Here is a 19,336-nt window from a genome sequence, read left to right on the forward strand (position 1 = left end):
TCCAAATTTCATTTTAGTCTAGATCAAACAGTTTGGTTTGTGAAGTAACTGATTGTATTGATCCAAACAAGTTGTCAATGAGAAATTGTGAAACAAATCTGTCAGAGAGTATTCCCAAACCGGGGTTATTAGGTCAGAGCACCGGGCTATACCTTCAAAATACTCCAATGATCGGTAAATACTGTCAAAACAATCCCAAGGATAGTAAAATACCGTCAAAATACTTCCACGGTCTATAGATACCGTCAAAATACTTCCTTGGTCGATATACCGTCAAAATACTCCCATGGTCTGTAAATGTTCTTGGAATATTACCATATCCGGACTATAATCAGGGCCGGGCTATTAAAACCAGGGTGTTCCCGAGGCCGATATATTTACACTACATTGTATGTTGTTTCCAGGGCCGGGCTATTGACCCTAGTGTGTTCACAGGGCCGGACAAAATCCAGGGTTCCAGGGACGGGACTTTGTTTGTGTCATAACATTTGAATATAATAAAACCTATTGAATTGTTGACTATTTATGAACCAACATCAAACACCGCGGCTTGGAACGGGAGTCTAGTTCCCCTCCCACTGTAAAAGTTTGATCAATTCCGATGTTGGTATGAACACATTTTGCATTGTTTACAAAGTGATATTGGGATGCTGCGCGTGTTAAGCTATGTAGCCGCGGCCCTGTAGATACCACCCTTATCGCGCACATACGTTTATATATGCAGTCTTGCGTTTTGTACGAACAATAGGTTCCAGGGTACTGGTACTGATGGTAGAATCGTTGGAACCGTTTGTTGATGTACGTGACTTTAATTGGGAACTGTAAAAACGTGGTGCTGTAATGAATATTTGGAACGTTAGAGGCGACTAGATCGATGTGGTTTGCCCGGCGACTGGGGTGCTGAAATGTTGGAAAATTTCACTGAAGTAATGTCGCTTCTCCTCAGATCAGGGCTCTCTGAAAACGTCGCTGTGTCACTATATGTATAGACGATTAATTATGTACCCCGACATCGGTAACACAGGGAGGACGGTGTTGTAACATAAGGCGCTACCATTACTCTTTTCAAAGGAATTTTAAAACGTATATACTTGTACCTGAATTGGCCCTCGCGAGTGCCCGCCAGTGTGACCTTAGCGCCATGCTTTACACATCGTATGCTTGGTAACCATGTACAATCCAAGAATTTCAAAGAGGCACATGGCCACTGTGGAATCGTTTCTGACACTTCATCGGAGCTGAGCACCACGCGGCGATGAAAAGGTAAGACACCAATGGATTGTGTTCCCACTATTGTCTGTAATTGAGCGTGAAGAACGTTCTCGATTCGATTACCTTTGTTTGTTTCTAAACTGGTTGCATTTTCTACATCAAACAGTTATGTTATTTTTACACATGTACACGTCGTTAACAGTAGGCAGTTTCTAGTCTTGCAGAGTGCTTTGCATGTTTAAGAATTTAACGCATATGCCTGCCAATTTATGAAAGATCGTGCGGGTTTTAGGATCGGCGTTGAGAACAGATTTTACTTTTCTTATTGAGGCATTAGACTACAGAATTCAATTTGTAACGCGATCAACATCTTGATATAAAGGCTAATATCCTAAGACAGGCTAACGTAATAATTGGCCGCGTTCACCCTGCAAATCCCCTCTCGACATGTACGATTGAGGCGTTTGATGAGTATACGAGTAAATTTACACACATCATTGATTAGAGCCACTGCTGATAAGGTAATTAGGCCACATCTAGCCCCCGCCAGACAGCCACATATAGCCCCTCTAGAAAAGCCACATCCCGCATGTATCAGAAACTACAAACACTATTTCGGGACAATTACTCTCCCGCTATCGCGCCTAGCCGATGACGTGTGAAATGGGTAGATGGTAAATTCTCTTATCTTCTTGAATGAAAGTGATGATGGATTCTTTTCCTGTGAGTTTACTTTCAAGCTTCAGCATGGCATACTTGACAATTAATGTATGTTTGGGTTGGGAGTTTTTTGATGGTAATTCAGTTAATGGCATTTGTATTTTGAGACCAATGCATACGAACAATGATCATTTTGGCGCTCGTTACTGGTTCAAATAAAAGGGTGACATTTCGTGATGTCTGCCAGTGTGTTTGACGTCATTGATGTCCATATGTTGATGGTTACCCAATGGTCTAGCTTGGTCACTCTATCGACAACTTATTATTTGTCACGTTAAACAAAGGTTCGGACAGAATCTTCCGTAACGTGATCATTCTGCTCAATTTTGTATGACCATGCATAGGTCAACTGCAAGCAGCGTCTAAAAGAAATTGAGACTGAAAAGGCTTTTCTGATGTAACATGTGATCCAAACTACAATGTAGTTGATGGGAAATAGGGCAATACACATAGATACTTTTTAGACTTTTGAATACACAAAAAACATTTATTTGTAATGGAACATTATCGAGAGAAATTGAGCCAGACTCTAGTTTGTCGCTAAATCGAGGACAGCCATTTGTCAACATGGAGCGGCCGGTGGTGGCGGCGTCTGTATGCGCGCGCCCCCTATTTGTCCAGACGTGCCGGCAAGCAGGAGATAGCCTGATGATACACGGGCTCAACATTGACTGTGGGATTTGAACACCTACACGATTCCAAGGTGAGTGAGCCGCACGGCGGCGGTGTCACACGCGGTCATGAATCACAGGCACTTGCTTGTCCAATTGAAGTGTATGGGGGTCGTCGGTAAGGTCGGGAGGCGCGAATCTACGCTACGCTACTTACTTATCCCACATTGATTAAACCGTGCATTTCAGACGACTTACACATAAATAAAGCTAGAAAAACTTTCTTTGTAGAAATTTAAACATTCTCCAGTAGCCAATATACTGAAATAGACTTAACATCACAAGGAAATGCTTTGAAGGCACCTAAGGTTAACATATAAAGTAATTACAATATCCTGTCGCTTGTCTGTTTGACAATGATGGCTAAGAACAGATAATATATTAGACTGATCATGTGTAGATGTGCAGATGTCTATCTAGTGAGCGAACTAAAGCTGACATGCCTTCATCTCTTCTCCCATCGTATTGTTTACCATAGGTGTGGTCGCCTATCGTCTCCTCCCCATGTACTGCGAATTTCGTCAACCTCCTTAAAATGTCTGCTCTCGTATCCACATCGTGATAGACTCTTGTATATCCTTTCGTGTTTCTTCCAGTCTTCCCTCTTCGTGATAGCCTCTTGTATCTCCTTTAGTGTTGCCCCAGTCATCCCTCTTCGTAAAAGCCTATCTTCTTTACTGTTTCCTCCAGTCTTTCCTCTTCGTGATAGCCCATTGTATATCATTTCGTGTTGCCCCCAGTCTTCCCTCTTCTTGAAAGCCTCTTGTATATCCTTTCGTGTTTCCCCCAGTCTTCCCTCTTCGTAAAAGTCTCGTGTATTTTCATTCGTGTTGCCCCCAGTTTTCCCTCCTCGTAATATACTCTTGTATCTCCATTCGTGTTGCCCCCAGTCTTCCCTCCTCGTGATAGACTCTCGTTCCCTCCCTTTCGTGTTTCCCCTTGGAATATATTCTGTTGTATCCCTCTTTTACTTACCGTGTATGGTCCTCGTCTCCGATTCTTTCGTATTGTCTCCTTTTGTCACATTTCCTTATATTGTCTCCTCTCTAATGTTACTGATGTTGTATCAAACCACTTTTAACCCATATGTTGTCTTCTCGCCTATTGCTCTTGTTGTCTCCCCAATATCCAATCTTACCCCCTCCTTACAGTGTACAACTATGACGTTGCTGCTTGAACAAGTCCATCGTTATTTTTTATTACCGTCTTCTCCTCTGCTGATGTCGCCTTTCCTCTCATCTCTTTTCCTTATTTTGTTTTTCCTCCCCATGAGATGTCGCCTTTACTTCTTACCGCACGTGATGACGTCCTTGTCTCCTCCCACATGTCGTTTTTGCGTCTTCTTCCACCTAATGTCGTCTTTGTCTCAAATCCCACTTGATGTCGAGTGTGTTTCCTTTCTAACTTGATATCTGGTTTCTCTCATTTCAAACATGGTGTTCGGGCTTTCTCCTTTCCCAATATTTATTGGGTTTGTCTTATGTCACACGTGATGTTGTTTTCGTCTCCTCCCCCACAATATCGTATTCGTCCCCCTCCATCCCACGATATCGTGCTGGTCTCCCCTCTCGTGTTTATCTCCTCCTCCACGACTTGATNGATTGTCTACACCCCCACGATATCGAGTTTGTCAACACCCCAAATAAAATCGTGCTTTTCTCTCTTATCTGATGTCTTGGTGTTCTTCAACATACAACGTGGTGCTTGTCTCCTCCTTGTCTCCTACTTGTCTCCTACTTGTCTCCTCCTTGTCTCCTACTTGTCTCCTACCCTACAGTATTCAAAGACGTCTATGACTCCCCAATTTCAGATATCTGACGTCTCCATGATTGTCCCCACATCTACGCAATGTCGTCTCCTCTGTCCGTCATGTTTGTCTCCATCGCTGATATAATCACTTTTCATTCCTCTGATAAGTCTCACTAGCCTCAATATTTTCGTCTGCTTTTGTCTGTTATCTTTGATTTAATTGTTTTATTATATTTATTCTTTTTGCTGCGTATTGTAATATTACTGTATTTATGCTTAATTGAATACTGTGTTTGTGACGTCAGATGGTAATTATCAATATGGCTACTGATAGCATAGGTTCACTGAAGTACTGTGGTTAACAAGTACTACCAAGTTCGCATCCATTGATCGAGAACAAGTTATATTCGTTAGATAACTTGAGCATCAGGATGGTTTGGTGTTACACAATACACAGATCACTAAATCAGCGTAATATGTAGTGGACACATACTTAACACATATATGTACCATTAAAGGATATCTTGTGAACAAAACATTTTATGCTAAATAAAAAAGAAAAGAACAAAGCGGGGCATGTTCAGAAAGATTTTGATTTTGATGCATTTGTGAATTATTTGAGGAAAATTGATACATGAATGAGTGGTTATCTGGTTATAAATTCAAAAATTCAAAATGTTTTTATTTGCATATTTGTAACTACAAAGTAGTTTGAAGGCAAAATAGAAAAAACGCAGTGAAATACATACATAGACATGTACATGTAGAAAAGTCGCAAAGTTATTGCTTATAAGACCGATGCATTTAGTACTAGGGGTAATACCAACAGATTGCTTAGTCGTTTCGGTAATGTAACCTCGAACAGATCTGTTTTCTTACATAGCACACGTGTTTATAGATTAATCAGTATGTACATGTACATGTAATTCCTTACATCTACCTTTTGACAATCAAATATTTTGTAATTAAATACTCCAATTTTAAACAGAAGCGCGACAGACTATGTTGATATACAAATGTACTACGTGTATGAACACCTTGTTACAGTTTCTGTGCCATTGATACATTGTTTATGTCAATGCACATATACAACTTATCTTTTATTGTAAGATGTATTTTATAGTGCCAATCCATTTGCAGTAGATACTTTTGAATTTATATTATTTTATCATATATTAAATTTGACGTCTCTATAATGTGAACTTTTACACTGTTGTTTAGTCCAAAATTACACAAATTGCCCTTGGGACGAGGACAGAACACAATAACAACAAATAATGTAGAACATGGTTTTGATGTATAGTGCTCTTTAGATGTGTAATAAACGTTTACATGGAATTTACTTACATGGACATCAAATATATTCCACAAGCAATGCCTAACAAAAAGTATCAATTTCACTGGAACCGTTTTTAAAAACAAAGACCAAGATGTGGGCTAACTTGCACGTGACTAAGACAATACAGTAGGACGTCAAGTCGCCCAAAGTTACAATAAAGTAGGACGTCAAGTCGCCCAAAGTTACAATACAGTAGGACCTCAAGTCGCCCAAAGTTACAATACAGTAGGACGTCAAGTCGCCCAAAGTTACAATAAAGTAGGACGTCAAGTCGCCCAAAGTTACAATACAGTAAGACGTCAAGTCGCCCACAGTTACAATACAGTAGGACCTCAAGTCGCCCAAAGTTACAATAAAGTAGGACGTCAAGTCGCCCAAAGTTACAATAAAGTAGGACGTCAAGTCGCCCAAAGTTACAATACAGTAAGACGTCAAGTCGCCCACAGTTACAATAAAGTAGGACGTCAAGTCGCCCACAGTTACAACACAGTAAGACATCAAGTCGCACTCAGTTACAATACAGTAAGACGTCATGTCGCCCACAGTTACAAAACAGTAAGACGTCAAGTCGCCCACAGTTATGTATTTCATTTCACTTTTACCGGACCTTAATTAATTACGCTTATTGTTTAGTTCTGAGGATGTATTTAGGTACAGAAGATAAATTGTAATTTCAGATGTTGATAAGTGTGAGTATTGATGCTGCAGGAACCCCAATTATTAGTCATCAGCACATTTCATTTTGAACGAAAATCTAGGAAAATATTGTAGTATAATATATGTAAGCCATTCAAAAACTACCTTGATACACAAGTCCATGATTTTTGTTTCTGATTCGTATCTTGTATCCTCGAGAAGACTTACAAAAAGGTAACCTACCATTATGTTACCTACAAGTACATGTAATCTATCGTTGTGTAGTATACATCCCGTGTCTTATCAGGAATTAGTCTGGACTACATTCTGGCTCACTACACGGTAGTAAGAGGTGCTAGACGTCTGGATGTCCATGTACCTTTTGCTCGCCCGTGCTTAACATGTTCTCACCTCGTATTGAATGTATTTTAGGCCATGCGATTTATAATGAACATGACATTCATTGAGATTCTACCAGATAACCAATGTATTGTGCCATCGCTTCGCAATTAAACCAGATAACTGATTCATTGCACCACTCCTTCGCGGCTTTACCAGATAGCTTCATGTAATTCATTACGCCACATCTTCGCGGTTTTACCAGATAGCTTCATACATTACGCCACATTTTCGCGGTTTTACCAGCTTAACATTGCATTGCGCCTTTCCATCACAGTTTTGCCAGTTAACCAATGTATTGCGCCTCTTCTTTTACAGTTTTAACAAATGGATAATTCATTGCGCCACTCTTTCAAGGTTTTACCAGCTAACCAATGTATTGCGCTTCTCATTTGCGTTTTCACCGATACGTTATGCACTATGTCACTCTTTCTCGGTTTAAAACGATAACCGATGCAACGTGTCACTTTCTAACAGATAACTGATTCATTGCGTTACTCCTTCACATTTTTAACAAATAACCAATGCAATATGCCACCCATTCACGGGTGTAACAGATAATAAATTCATCGCACCACTCCTTCGCGATTTCAACAGACAACAAATGCGTTGCACCACTCCTTTGCGGTTTTACCAGATAAGCAATGCATTAAGCCACTCATTCCCGTTGGTAGCAGATAACCGATGTGATGAACCACTCATTTGCGTTTTAAACATAACCAATGATTTGCGGGTTTACCAGATAGTCAATGCTCTGTTTCGCACCTTTATGGTTTTACTAAAAGCCCAACGCACTGCGCCACTCTATCGTGGTTTTACAAAAAAAAACAGTACATTGCAACACACCTTCGCATATTTAAAAGACAAGCAATTTGTTACGCAACCCCTTTGCGGTTCTACGGTTCTACCAGATAAGAAACGTAATTGCATCACTCCTTGGCAGTTTTACCAGATTTCCAATGCATTGCGACACTGCTTTACATTTTTCTTCAAAATCTTCCTCAAATAAACGATGCAATGCGCGTCGCCTTTGCGTTTTTAACAGATCAACAATGCATTGTTTCACTCCTTCGCAGCTTTTACCTAAAAAGGAATACATTGTGCAACTCCTTTGCGGTTTTATCAACTATTCAATGTGTTATGCCACTCCTTTTTAGTTTTAGTTTTACCAAATAACCAATACATAGCGTCAATCCTTTGCGGTTCCTTCATTATAACCAATGCATAGCGTAAATCCTTTGCTGTTCCTTCATTATAACCAATGCATTGCGTCAATTCTTTGCAGTTTTAACAAATATTGAATGCATTGTACAACTCCAGCGCGGTTTTACCAAATACATTACTCCAATTCTTTGCGGTTTCCTCAGATAACCAACGCATTGCATCGCTCCTTATCGGTTCCTGTTAGATAACACATCCATTTCCTCACTCCTTCACAGTTCTACCAGAGTAATATGGTTAACATAAACTCTGAGTCACTAATAGATACAGGTTTAAAAATACATTTCAATCCTTATATCCACGTTCAAACCAACAAAGAAATTATGATCTTATTGTTCTCTGAGGTGACATTTGGTTCAAAATACATTTTAAACAAACTGTTTTACCTAATTGCGGAACAGCCAAGTGCAGGATTTCTATGGTTATCAGTTTCACCAGGCGATGAACATGAATCGGAAACCATTTGTGAATTTACATCTCAAAAGCAAAACTCAAAACACATGTTTTCGAATTTAAAAAATATTATTTTTGAATGCAAAACAAATTTCACGAAATGTATCACTCGATTTAGAACACACGTATCAAGGTTTAGTATATAGAACACGAGTTTTACTGAATGAACCACAGAATCTAAAACAAATCACAAGAGGTTTGGCACGTCATAATTGGCCGTTGAATACCGTTATATACAGTGTACATGAGTGTGACAGAATACGACAGCGATTTGTAATTGTATTCAACGAAAAACCATGAGTCTTCTATTTATATTTTTCGATGCATTGTTTTGTCATTGAAGTACGACGCCGTTTTGTTATGTACACGTGTGTCGCTATTGTAATTAAGCTATACACTACGCACGTGTAGCTGTTCACTGTTCAGGCAGTATAACCAGCGTTACTAAATGATTATCATTTTAAAAGAACAATTCATATCACTGCTGAAATACAGATAATTTGTTTATCGGTGAGTGATTGGTGAAATCTGAATCACGTGGCAAATGCTTCAATTGAAGCCATATTTACTCGAGAAATTGCAATGGAGAGAGTATTGTGATGTCACAATCATACATTTCCTATAAAATGGTTTATTTAGTATTGGTGAATCTTTGATTGTTCTTTGCTAACTTAATTCATTCAAAAAACGCTTGTACTGATAATACGGATGACATTCCGTGCGATTTATATTTGTCGCTTTTCAATAAAGTATAACTAAGCGATATCAATATATGTAAGAGGGTGAAATAATATGTATTAGTTTAGGATCATGTATTTAAATGTGTTATTTGGATATAGTCTTCAGACTGTAATGGAGTATATAAACACATAGAGTCAACTAAGATACTTTTAATTTTATACATAAAATAATATTAATAAACTCTTCCTTTAAAGAAATAGTAAGTCCATAACTCTTCTCATGTTTTCTCTACGTATAGTTTAATATACACAATATCACCAACAAGCCTCAACTTACAACAACAAAATCCACTTGTAGATGCCCAATGCAAAGTTCTTGGCAAACAGTGCAACCATTTCTTTTAAAATACACTAATCCTACTTCGAATATATATGTTGACTGGATCAATGTGCAGGCGAAGAATCGCGCGTGGTGAGATGCCGGTGATGCGGGGTACTTGTGACTGTCTGTAGTTTGAACGGTCTCCATTGAGAAACGTTTGAGAAATATGGTAATTGCCTGATTGTTATTGAGAGGACCGCCAGGATACTGTACTTTCATTTGTCTCTGGTCGTGAATTTAGCACCAAATGGACTGGTTCGAGTTGAGGACATGGATTGAGGGGAAGGGGTTGGTCGTGGAGACAGCGGAGGGTCAGACGATGTAACAGTCGACAGCGTGACCCCATATCAGTTTGACCTGTTCTTTTCATCCATACGCCTTTATGTTCACTATTGGGTCTTTGGTAGCGAAATAACGAAAAAGAGAAATGTTTGTTTGTGATGAAACGATAATTATCGTCACGCAATAAGGCAAAATACTTCTTATCAAATGCTTAATATCTATGTTTTTGTTTTGAAATTTTGATCCGTTCCCTCTCAATGATAATATCGCCTTTCCCTGGGTCAAAGCTAAACTTTTCTCACTGGGACACGTAACAGACACCAAGACCCTACCTGGGGCACTTGACAGACATCAAGGCCTGATACCTGCCCCAGGCCCACCCTTGACCATCCCAGGGCACGCGCGAGACAGATACGATACTCTGAGGGTACAAAGAAGTGGCCATGGTGTGGTTCCGTGACCAAACCCATAGAAAAACATGATTACATCAATAGCTCGCATATCCCAAAGTATGTGATCGTTTATTACACGCAAAGCACGTGCAATCATTAATGAAATGGTATCATTATTTCACGTACATATGCTTTTTTTTATTGTTATTCAGATATGGCAAAGGATATGCGTATGACTAATGAGACTACACCTTTACAATATGCAGCCAGATAGAATGGAATTGCCAATACAATTGAAACGTTGTTTTACATATAACTGTCTGTACATACTATACATATATGTTGTTTTTGGTAAAAGACTTACATATAATATACGTACTGTTATAATAACATCAATGAGAAATGAATGGGAAATAAAAGTTAAATAAATGTATATCCTGCATTGAGTTGCCTGCAGTGTGACTGATCGCGTGCGCCGAGGGGAGTGATTGGTCTCTACCGTAGTCTCATCACATACATTATACATGGTAATGTATGCTGTAAATCCATATGTAGGCCCAGAGCCACTTGAGAGAAGCAACATTCCGTTTTTGTGTCTGGGTTAGCTATTACACGTGCATGTTATGATGGCACGTTTGCGGTACTGCGCGTCTTGTCAATACCGTGAATAAGTCTGAAATATTCGTTTATTGTTGGTACTCTCACACTTCGGCGAGTGAGCATTTAATAGTTAGACAATATACGATCCCAAACTAAGTACCAAATAGGAAAAAAGGGAAAACCAAACAAATATCCCACACGCGCAATAAACTGTCCTAGCTATAATATTGTTAGGGGTTCACACGTTAAGTCTACATTGATGCTATCCGGGAACAGTTGGGGACGGTCGGCTGTGTTTAGCGATATTGACGCACATTAGACTTGATTGTGGATAGAATGAATTTCTCTGTATAATAAAGATTTATGCTATACCTATGGGTGTAGGATAGATTTTCCTTCCATATCTGTGTGTGTAGAATAGAGATTTGTCATAACTGTACATCTGAAAAGGTGATTTCACCAAAAACCCAGTGCTGCCTTTTTGCTATATCTTTCAGATCGTCCGAATACATGTCGATAACATGCTTGCAATGCTATAGATAAATAAACAAATCCCCCTTATATTCGTGAAGCTTCTTTTATCTGTTGATGATGTTAACCATAAACCACGAAGTGTCCCGAGAAGCACATTTAAACTGGCCAGCCAATGGGACAGAATGTGTTCAAACAAGCTATCGTGCATATGCGAATAAAAATGACACTGTACTTAACAAAATCTTGAAACATCCAAATGACATGTTTGAGGAAGAAACAAAGATTATGTCTGCACGAGGAGAATGCATTTTGCGTGGTATAGAAGGTTTGTGACAGAAAGGGGAAATATTTCTCTTTCTTACGATGCCAAATAGGTTTTTGTACTCACCAGAAATGTGATTTTTGCATGAGACATTGTGTAGGGGTTTCGTTTTGGGATTTGGAGAACCTGCCATGATGTCACCCAGTTTATAGCTAGGGCATCCTTTGTTGTAGTGTACTGGGAATGTCACAGTCCGTTGTACTGAACTTTACTTGTGGTAGGGTTTGTTGTCTTCAGTGCATTGTGTCGGCAGTATCGATACCCACTGGACTTGGTTTTTGGTAAATCTGGGTATTTTCTTGGGAAATATATGGGACCAATATATTCGGGATAAATTTGAAATAGAAGCTCCATTCAGTAGCCAGTATTCTGTCGGAATTATAGTGACACAAATAGTGCAAAAGTGGAATATCATGGTCGGAATTGTGGTGTTGTTAAAATGTAATGTCGGGGTTACAGTAACCTGTACGGCGGAAGTGTCGTGGTAAGGGACAGTGGGAGAGCATAGGACGACAGTATAATAGAGAATGTACATTGTTTTGTTAAAATTTTAATAGATGTACATTTTTTGTCAGAATTATAATGGAGGTACAATATCTGTAGTCATAGCAATAATGGATGTACAATGTGGTGGTCATAACAATAATGAAAGTACAATGTGGTGGTCATAACAATAATGTAAGTACAATGTGGTGGTCATAACAATAATGGACGTACAGTGTGGTGGTCATAACAATAATATTTATATTTGCATGGCATTGTCACTATATAGCCTCTTTGAAAGCTATGTCGTTGATGGGACTTTAATTCCCATGCATCACGAGACACAATTCTTAGCGTATTAATACAACACTGACCGGAACTACAATATCCAATGTAAATAAACATGACGGCTGCTGAAATATCGCTGGGCATTATGAGATTTGACAATGTCATTGTAAATTTATGTGCAAAATAAAAAATAAAATAAAAAACACTTGTATTTAAACACTTGTATTTCAACGAAACCAAGACCAAGGTCTGCAATATCGTACAAAATGCACATCGGTTGAAATCACCAATGCCGGCAATGGTAGCAATTTTAACGCTCATGTAATTTATCAGAAATATCGTCTGTTACACTGCACTGATCAACAGGGATTCGTTACAAATGTCTGAAATACACATATTCTATAGACCTACTGACACATATGTTACAGACCTACTGATATGAGTCACAGCACACATAAACATTTCAGACATTTGTAACGAACCTGTGCTCCGTCGCAAGATCACTCACTTCAAACGCGATCAGTTTCACGCGTTTCGCATCCACGGTTTCTCAGTTTCTGACGACATGTCAAATAACGAGGCTGTTATAGAATCTACCGACTGTTGTAAGATTCCCATACAATCAACAAATAATTTCACGCCTGGATTCTTCACAAAATGAGCAAAGAGAAAAGTTTGAATTTACTTGCAAATATAACTCCCTCGTGGAGGGCAAGGTCGGATTTACAGTGTTCACTGTATTTGTCCATGCGCGAAATTTGTTCCGGGGAAAAATCGCAACAATTTCAAAATCCAACCTACAGCTCAGCTTGATAAACTTAAATCACCCTATATACATATCATACGCAATTGTATTGATACTGAATTGTGGAATAAAATTGAAGTGTTTGTTAAAATTTCAAATTACTACTTTGTTTGCCAATCAGCACGCGACAATACGCTGTTCAAACTATTGAACGAAATTGTGTGGACTGTCGATAAGGCGGGCATTTTTAATTTTAAATATAAATTATAAGTTAAAAAAGAACATAAGAGGCAGAGAAAACGTAAATATAAGTATTGAACTGTTTTTGTATGGTATTTATGATCTATTTGAATGACACAGCTTTGTAAGCAAACAACATAATGCGCTAACCATACAAAACAGTTCAATGCTTAAATGAACGTACAATATGGTGCTCATAACAATAAAGGACGTACAATGTGGTGGTCAGAATTATAATGGATGTACATTGTTGGGGTCAGAATTATAATGAATGTACCATGTGGTGGTCAGAATAATAATGGATGTACAATATGGAGGTAAGAATTATAATAGATCTTCAATTTAGGGGTCAGAATTATAATAGATGTTCAATTTTGAGGTTAGAATTATAATGGATGTTCAATTCTGAGGTCAGAATTATAATGGAAGTACAATGTGGTGGTCGGAATTATTATATATGTACAATGTGGTGGTCAGAAAAATAATGGATGTAAAATGTGGTGGTCAGAATTGTAATGGATGTTCAATTTTGTGGTTAGAATTATAATGGAAGTACAATGTGGCGATCGGAATTATTATATATGTACAATGTGGTGGTCAGAAAAATAATGGATGTAAAATGTGGTGGTCAGAATAATAGTGGATGTACAATGTGGCGGTCGGAATACTAATGGATGTACAATGTGGTGGTCAGAATTGTAATGGATGTTCAATTTTGTGGTTAGAATTATAATGGAAGTACAATGTGGGGATCGGAATTATTATATATGTACAATGTGGTGGTCAGAAAAATAATGGATGTAAAATGTGGTGGTCAGAATAATAGTGGATGTACAATTTGGCGGTCAGAATAATAATGGATGTACAATATGATGGTAAGAATTATAATAGATCTTCAATTTAGGGGTCAGAATTATAATAGATGTTCAATTTTGTGGTTAGAATTATAATGGAAGTACAATGTGGGGATCGGAATTATTATATATGTACAATGTGGTGGTCAGAAAAATAATGGATGTAAAATGTGGTGGTCAGAATAATAGTGGATGTACAATTTGGCGGTCAGAATAATAATGGATGTACAATATGGTGGTAAGAATTATAATAGATCTTCAATTTAGTGGTCAGAATTATAATAGATGTTCAATTTTGAGGTTAGAATTATACTGGAAGTACAATGTGGTGATCGGAATTATTATATATGTACAATGTGGTGGTCAGAAAAATAATGGATGTAAAATGTGGTGGTCAGAATTGTAATGGATGTTCAATTTTGTGGTCAGAACAATAATGGAAGTACAATATGGTGGTCAGAATAATAACTGATGTACATTGTTGGGGTCAGAATAATAATGGATGTACAATGTGGTGGTCAGAACAATAATGGAAGTACAATATGGTGGTAAGAATTATAATAGATCTTCAATTTAGTGGTCAGAATTATAATAGATGTTCAATTTAGTGGTCAGAATTATAATGGATGCACAATGTGGTGGTTAAAATAATAATGGATATATAATGTAAACGGTCATGATTATAATGAAAGTTCAATGTTGTGGTCAGAATTATAGTTCAAGTGCAATGTTGTGGGTCTGTGCATTGCAGAATTACAATTTCTCTCATATCCGGTCATGTAAGATAGCCATTATTGCTGGGTCTTTTTTACATGGACGTGACGTAACAATGGCTCAACAATGACGTGACGTCACGATTTTAGAAAACACCGATGCCGCAAAGCGGAAAAGGCATCGTGGTGAAATTTAAACCTATACTCTACGTTCAAATAAGATTTTGTCTGTTTAAGGGAAAAGGATATCATGGTGGATATTTGAGTTTGGAATTTGTATTTCTGTTGAATACAGACGGTTTCATCATACACAGAGACTGCTTTGTAATTACACGGTCATGTCTGTACAATTGATTGTGCTCAATTCTGATTAGTCGAATTCGCAATAATAAATAAATTGTTCCGTTTTATCTGAAACAGCTAATACGCGGCTGCGATACACACGCATAATTTGTGTACAAGAAGACAGACGTCAGATAAAACTTCATATCAATATGTAATTCGGATTCAAAAGACTCAATGAACACCAAAAGAAACAATAATAAATTATTGAATTTCATACATAACGGCCGAAATGACACTTTGACAGGAAGACACTCGTTATAACTGTCAGTGATTGCTTGAGAGGTATGTCCAAATTGACCGTATCAAGAATGAATTATCTCGGCCGTTAGCCTTGATGAACTACAATTGTAAAACTTGACCTGGTCTGTATAGTTGAGAATAAATCGAAATCATAAGTAGAAAATTGTATAGTATATCACCCACTTTGACGCCACAAGCAACTATATGATAACGTCACAAAATTATGGTGATGCTAAACGGGTGGTGTTTAACATGTTGAGTATATGATAAAGAGACGGTCAAACCTATTCCCAATACGTCTGATTATTAGGAAACTCCCTAAATCTCGTTTGATAAAAACTCAAATGAGATTTTCCCTGTCTATTTCAGTTTCCCTATATATCAGCAACAGCCCCAACCTGGCTTGGTGATTGTGACTAGTTTTCTGTTCGTGCTGGGCTGGCTTGGTGATTGTGGGTATATTTCTGTTGATGCTGGGCTGGCTTGGTGATTGTGGGTAGATTTCTGTTCGTGCTGGGCTGGCTTGGTGATTGTGGGTAGATTTCTGTTCGTGCTTGGCTGGCTAGGTGATTGTGGGTAGATTTCTGTTCGTGCTGCGCTGGCTAGGTGATTGTGGGTAGATTTCTGTTCGCCCTGGACTGGCTAGGTGATTGTGGGTAGATTTCTGTTCGTGGTGGGCTGGCTAGGTAATTGTGACTAGTTTTCTGTTCGTGCTGGGCTGGCTAGGTGATTGTGACTAGTTTTCTGTTGATGCTGGGCTGGCTAGGTAATTGTGACTAGTTTTCTAATGATGCTGGGATGGCTAGGTGATTGCACAGTGTATATATTTCTGTTCGTGCTGGGCTGGCTTGGTGATTGTGACTAGTTTTCTGTTGATGTTTGGCTGGCTAGGGGATCTTCCTACTTTCCAGTTATGAGAAATCACTGCAATAAAATGTGGTAAAAAGTGTCAATGTCGTCAGTTTGATCTTTCAGCATCGCGGACGACAATCGGTGGACTGGCTCGTCGTTAGGGACAGGCGCTTTATGCGCGAACGAGGCGTGACGTATGTGCACGTCAACCCATGCAACTGACAGCATGTTCAGTCTCACTTGATTTACAGCCAGATCAATATCTCCACGCAGCATACGCCTATAGGTGGCGTTGTATGTCCATGTACGCTTTATCTCAGAGTGGTACAGTAAAAATGCCCTTTTCTCCCATAACCGCTATAGGTACCATCACGTGGTTAAGTACACCTTATAAACGTGTGAAATAACATCACGCGATGTGACGTCACACCGCTTTTGTATACCTTTTTTTGTTTTGTGAGAAACGGAATGAACAACTTGTAATGATAAATTGTGGTTTATATCGTTTCTCGTGAGTTGATTCTTATACCTGTGATGTTGTATTAATTAGGATTTCTTGACATTATCAATGCCATCTTATCGGTTGACCTATCCATGTGTGTAGATGGACACACACAGCTGACTGCACCTTTAACATTTGGTAATTTGTATACAGTAACCCAAAACTGAATCTCACTGCATCATACAGCTGTTTCGTCCTTCTACATGTAGGACTCATAATAGTTGTCTTCGTCCTTCTAGGACTCTGAAAATAATTATGAGTCCTAGAAGGATAGGACGTATGTCGTTTGGTAAGTAGACGTCATACTTACATAGGGTTCGCGTACAAACACTAACGTGAATGCTTTAAACTTAAAAAAAACATTCGAATGTCTGTCATATGAGTTCGAAGTTGGGCGGAAACGAAAATCCCGAGTTGTTTCCCATTTTATTTTTAATAAGTATTTGCAGGAAACGTTAACCATAAACTGTACGCTATTGCTCCAGTCTGTTAGAGTTTCAGAAAAGATATATGATAAATTAATGGTATAACAGATGATCATGCGTAAGCAGTAATATTTCACTGTAGTGGTATGTACATGTAAGTGTGACGTGGCTGGTATGTAAAGGTGACATGGTAGGCAAGTTTTTGGTAATAGGTGTATAAGTCTGACATTGCATAAACATTGCATATGACATGGTATGTGTATGAGTTTGATGTTTTGTGTGACATGGTAGGTGTATGAGTTTGATGTTTTGTGTGACATGGTAGTCGTATGAGTTTGACGTTTTGTGTGACTTGGTAGGTGTATGGGTTTGACTTTTTAATGTTTTGTATGATATGGTAGGGGTACGAGTTTGAGGTTTTGTGTGACATGGTAACTGTATGAGTTTGACGCTTTGACGTTTTGTGTTACCTGGTAGTCGTATGAGTTTGAGGTTTTGTGTGACATGGTAGGTGTATGAGTATGATGTTTTGTGTGACATGGTAGTCGTATGAGTTTGACGTTTTGTGTGACTTGGTAGGTGTATGAGTTTGATGTTTTTACGTTTTTTGTGACATGGTAGGAGTATGAGTTTGATGTTTTGTGTGACATGGTAGTCGTATGAGTTTGATGTTTTGTGTGACATCGTAGGTGTATGGGTTTGACTTTTTAGTGTTTTGTATGATATGGTAGGTGTACGAGTTTGAGGTTTTGTGTGTCATGGTAAATGTATGAGTTTGACGCTTTGACGTTTTGTGTTACCTGGTAGTCGTATGAGTTTGACGTTTTGTGTGACATGGTAGATGTATGAGTTTGACGTTTTGTGTGACTTGGTAGGTGTATGAGTTTGATGTTTTTACGTTTTTTCTGACATGGTAGGTGTATGAGTTTGATGTTTTGTTTGACATGGTAGGTGTATGAGTTTGATGTTTTGTGTGACATGGTAGGTGTATGAGTTTGATGTTTTGTGTGACATCGTAGGTGTTTGAGTTTGATGTTTTGTGTGACATGGTAGGTGTATGAGTTTGATGTTTTGTGTGATATGGTAGGTGTATGAGTTTGACGTTTTGTATGACATGGTAGGTGTATGAGTTTGACGTTTTGTATGACATGGTAAATGTATGAGTTTGACGTTTTGTGTGACATGGTAGGTATATGGGTTTGACTTTTTAACGTTTTGTATGACATGGTAGGTGTATGAGTTTGAGGTTTTATGTGACTTGTTAGGAGTATGAGTTTGACGTTTTGTGTGACTTGGTAGGTGTATGAGTTCGACGTTTTGTGTGACATTGTAGGTGTATGAGTTTGACGTTTTATGTGACATGGTAGGTGTATGAGTTTGACGTTTTGTGTGACTTGGAAGGGGTATGGGTTTGATGTTTTGACGTTTTTTGTGACATGGTAGGGGTATGAGTTTGAGGTTTTATGTGACTTGTTAGGAGTATGAGTTTGACGTTTTGGGTGGCTTGGTAGGTGTATGAGTTCGACGTTTTGTGTTACATTGTAGGTGTATGAGTTTGACGTTTTATGCGACATGGTAGGTGTATGAGTTTGGGGTTTTATGTGACTTGTTAGGAGTATGAGTTTGACGTTTTGGGTGGCTTGGTAGGTGTATGAGTTCGACGTTTTGTTTGACATTGTAGGTGTATGAGTTTGACGTTTTGTATGACATGGTAAATGTATGAGTTTGACGTTTTGTGTGGCTTGGTAGGTGTATGAGTTCGACGTTTTGTGTTACATTGTAGGTGTATGAGTTTGACGTTATATGTGACATGGTAGGTGTATGAGTTCGACGTTTTGTGTTACATTGTAGGTGTATGAGTTTGACGTTATATGTGACATGGTAGGTGTATGAGTTTGATTTTGTGTGTGATATGGTAGGTGTATGAGTTTGACGTTTTGACGTTTTATGTGACATTGTAGGTGTATGAGTTTGACGTTTTATGTGACATGGTAGGTGTATGAGTTTGCTGTTTTGTGTGACATGGTAGGGGCATGAGTTTGATGTTTTGTGTGACTTGGTAGGTGTATTTTGTGTGACATGGTAGGTGTATGGGTTTGATTTTTTGTGTGATATGG

General features: G+C 38.5%; 1 protein-coding gene across 1 annotated transcript in view; it reads left to right on the plus strand.

Annotated features, from left to right (window-relative positions):
- The first annotated feature begins 680 nt into the window (after positions 1 to 680).
- LOC110459468 (neuronal acetylcholine receptor subunit alpha-10-like) overlaps positions 681 to 19,336 on the plus strand; it is a 231,082-nt gene continuing 212,426 nt past the window's right edge. The window contains exon 1 of the mRNA XM_021511743.1: positions 681 to 1,263. The gene's annotated coding sequence lies outside the window, so the exon portion shown is untranslated. The remainder of the gene's footprint in view (positions 1,264 to 19,336) is intronic.

Source organism: Mizuhopecten yessoensis, unplaced genomic scaffold, assembly GCF_002113885.1.
Source record: "Mizuhopecten yessoensis strain PY_sf001 unplaced genomic scaffold, ASM211388v2 scaffold10073, whole genome shotgun sequence".
Lineage (NCBI taxonomy): Eukaryota > Metazoa > Mollusca > Bivalvia > Pectinida > Pectinidae > Mizuhopecten > Mizuhopecten yessoensis.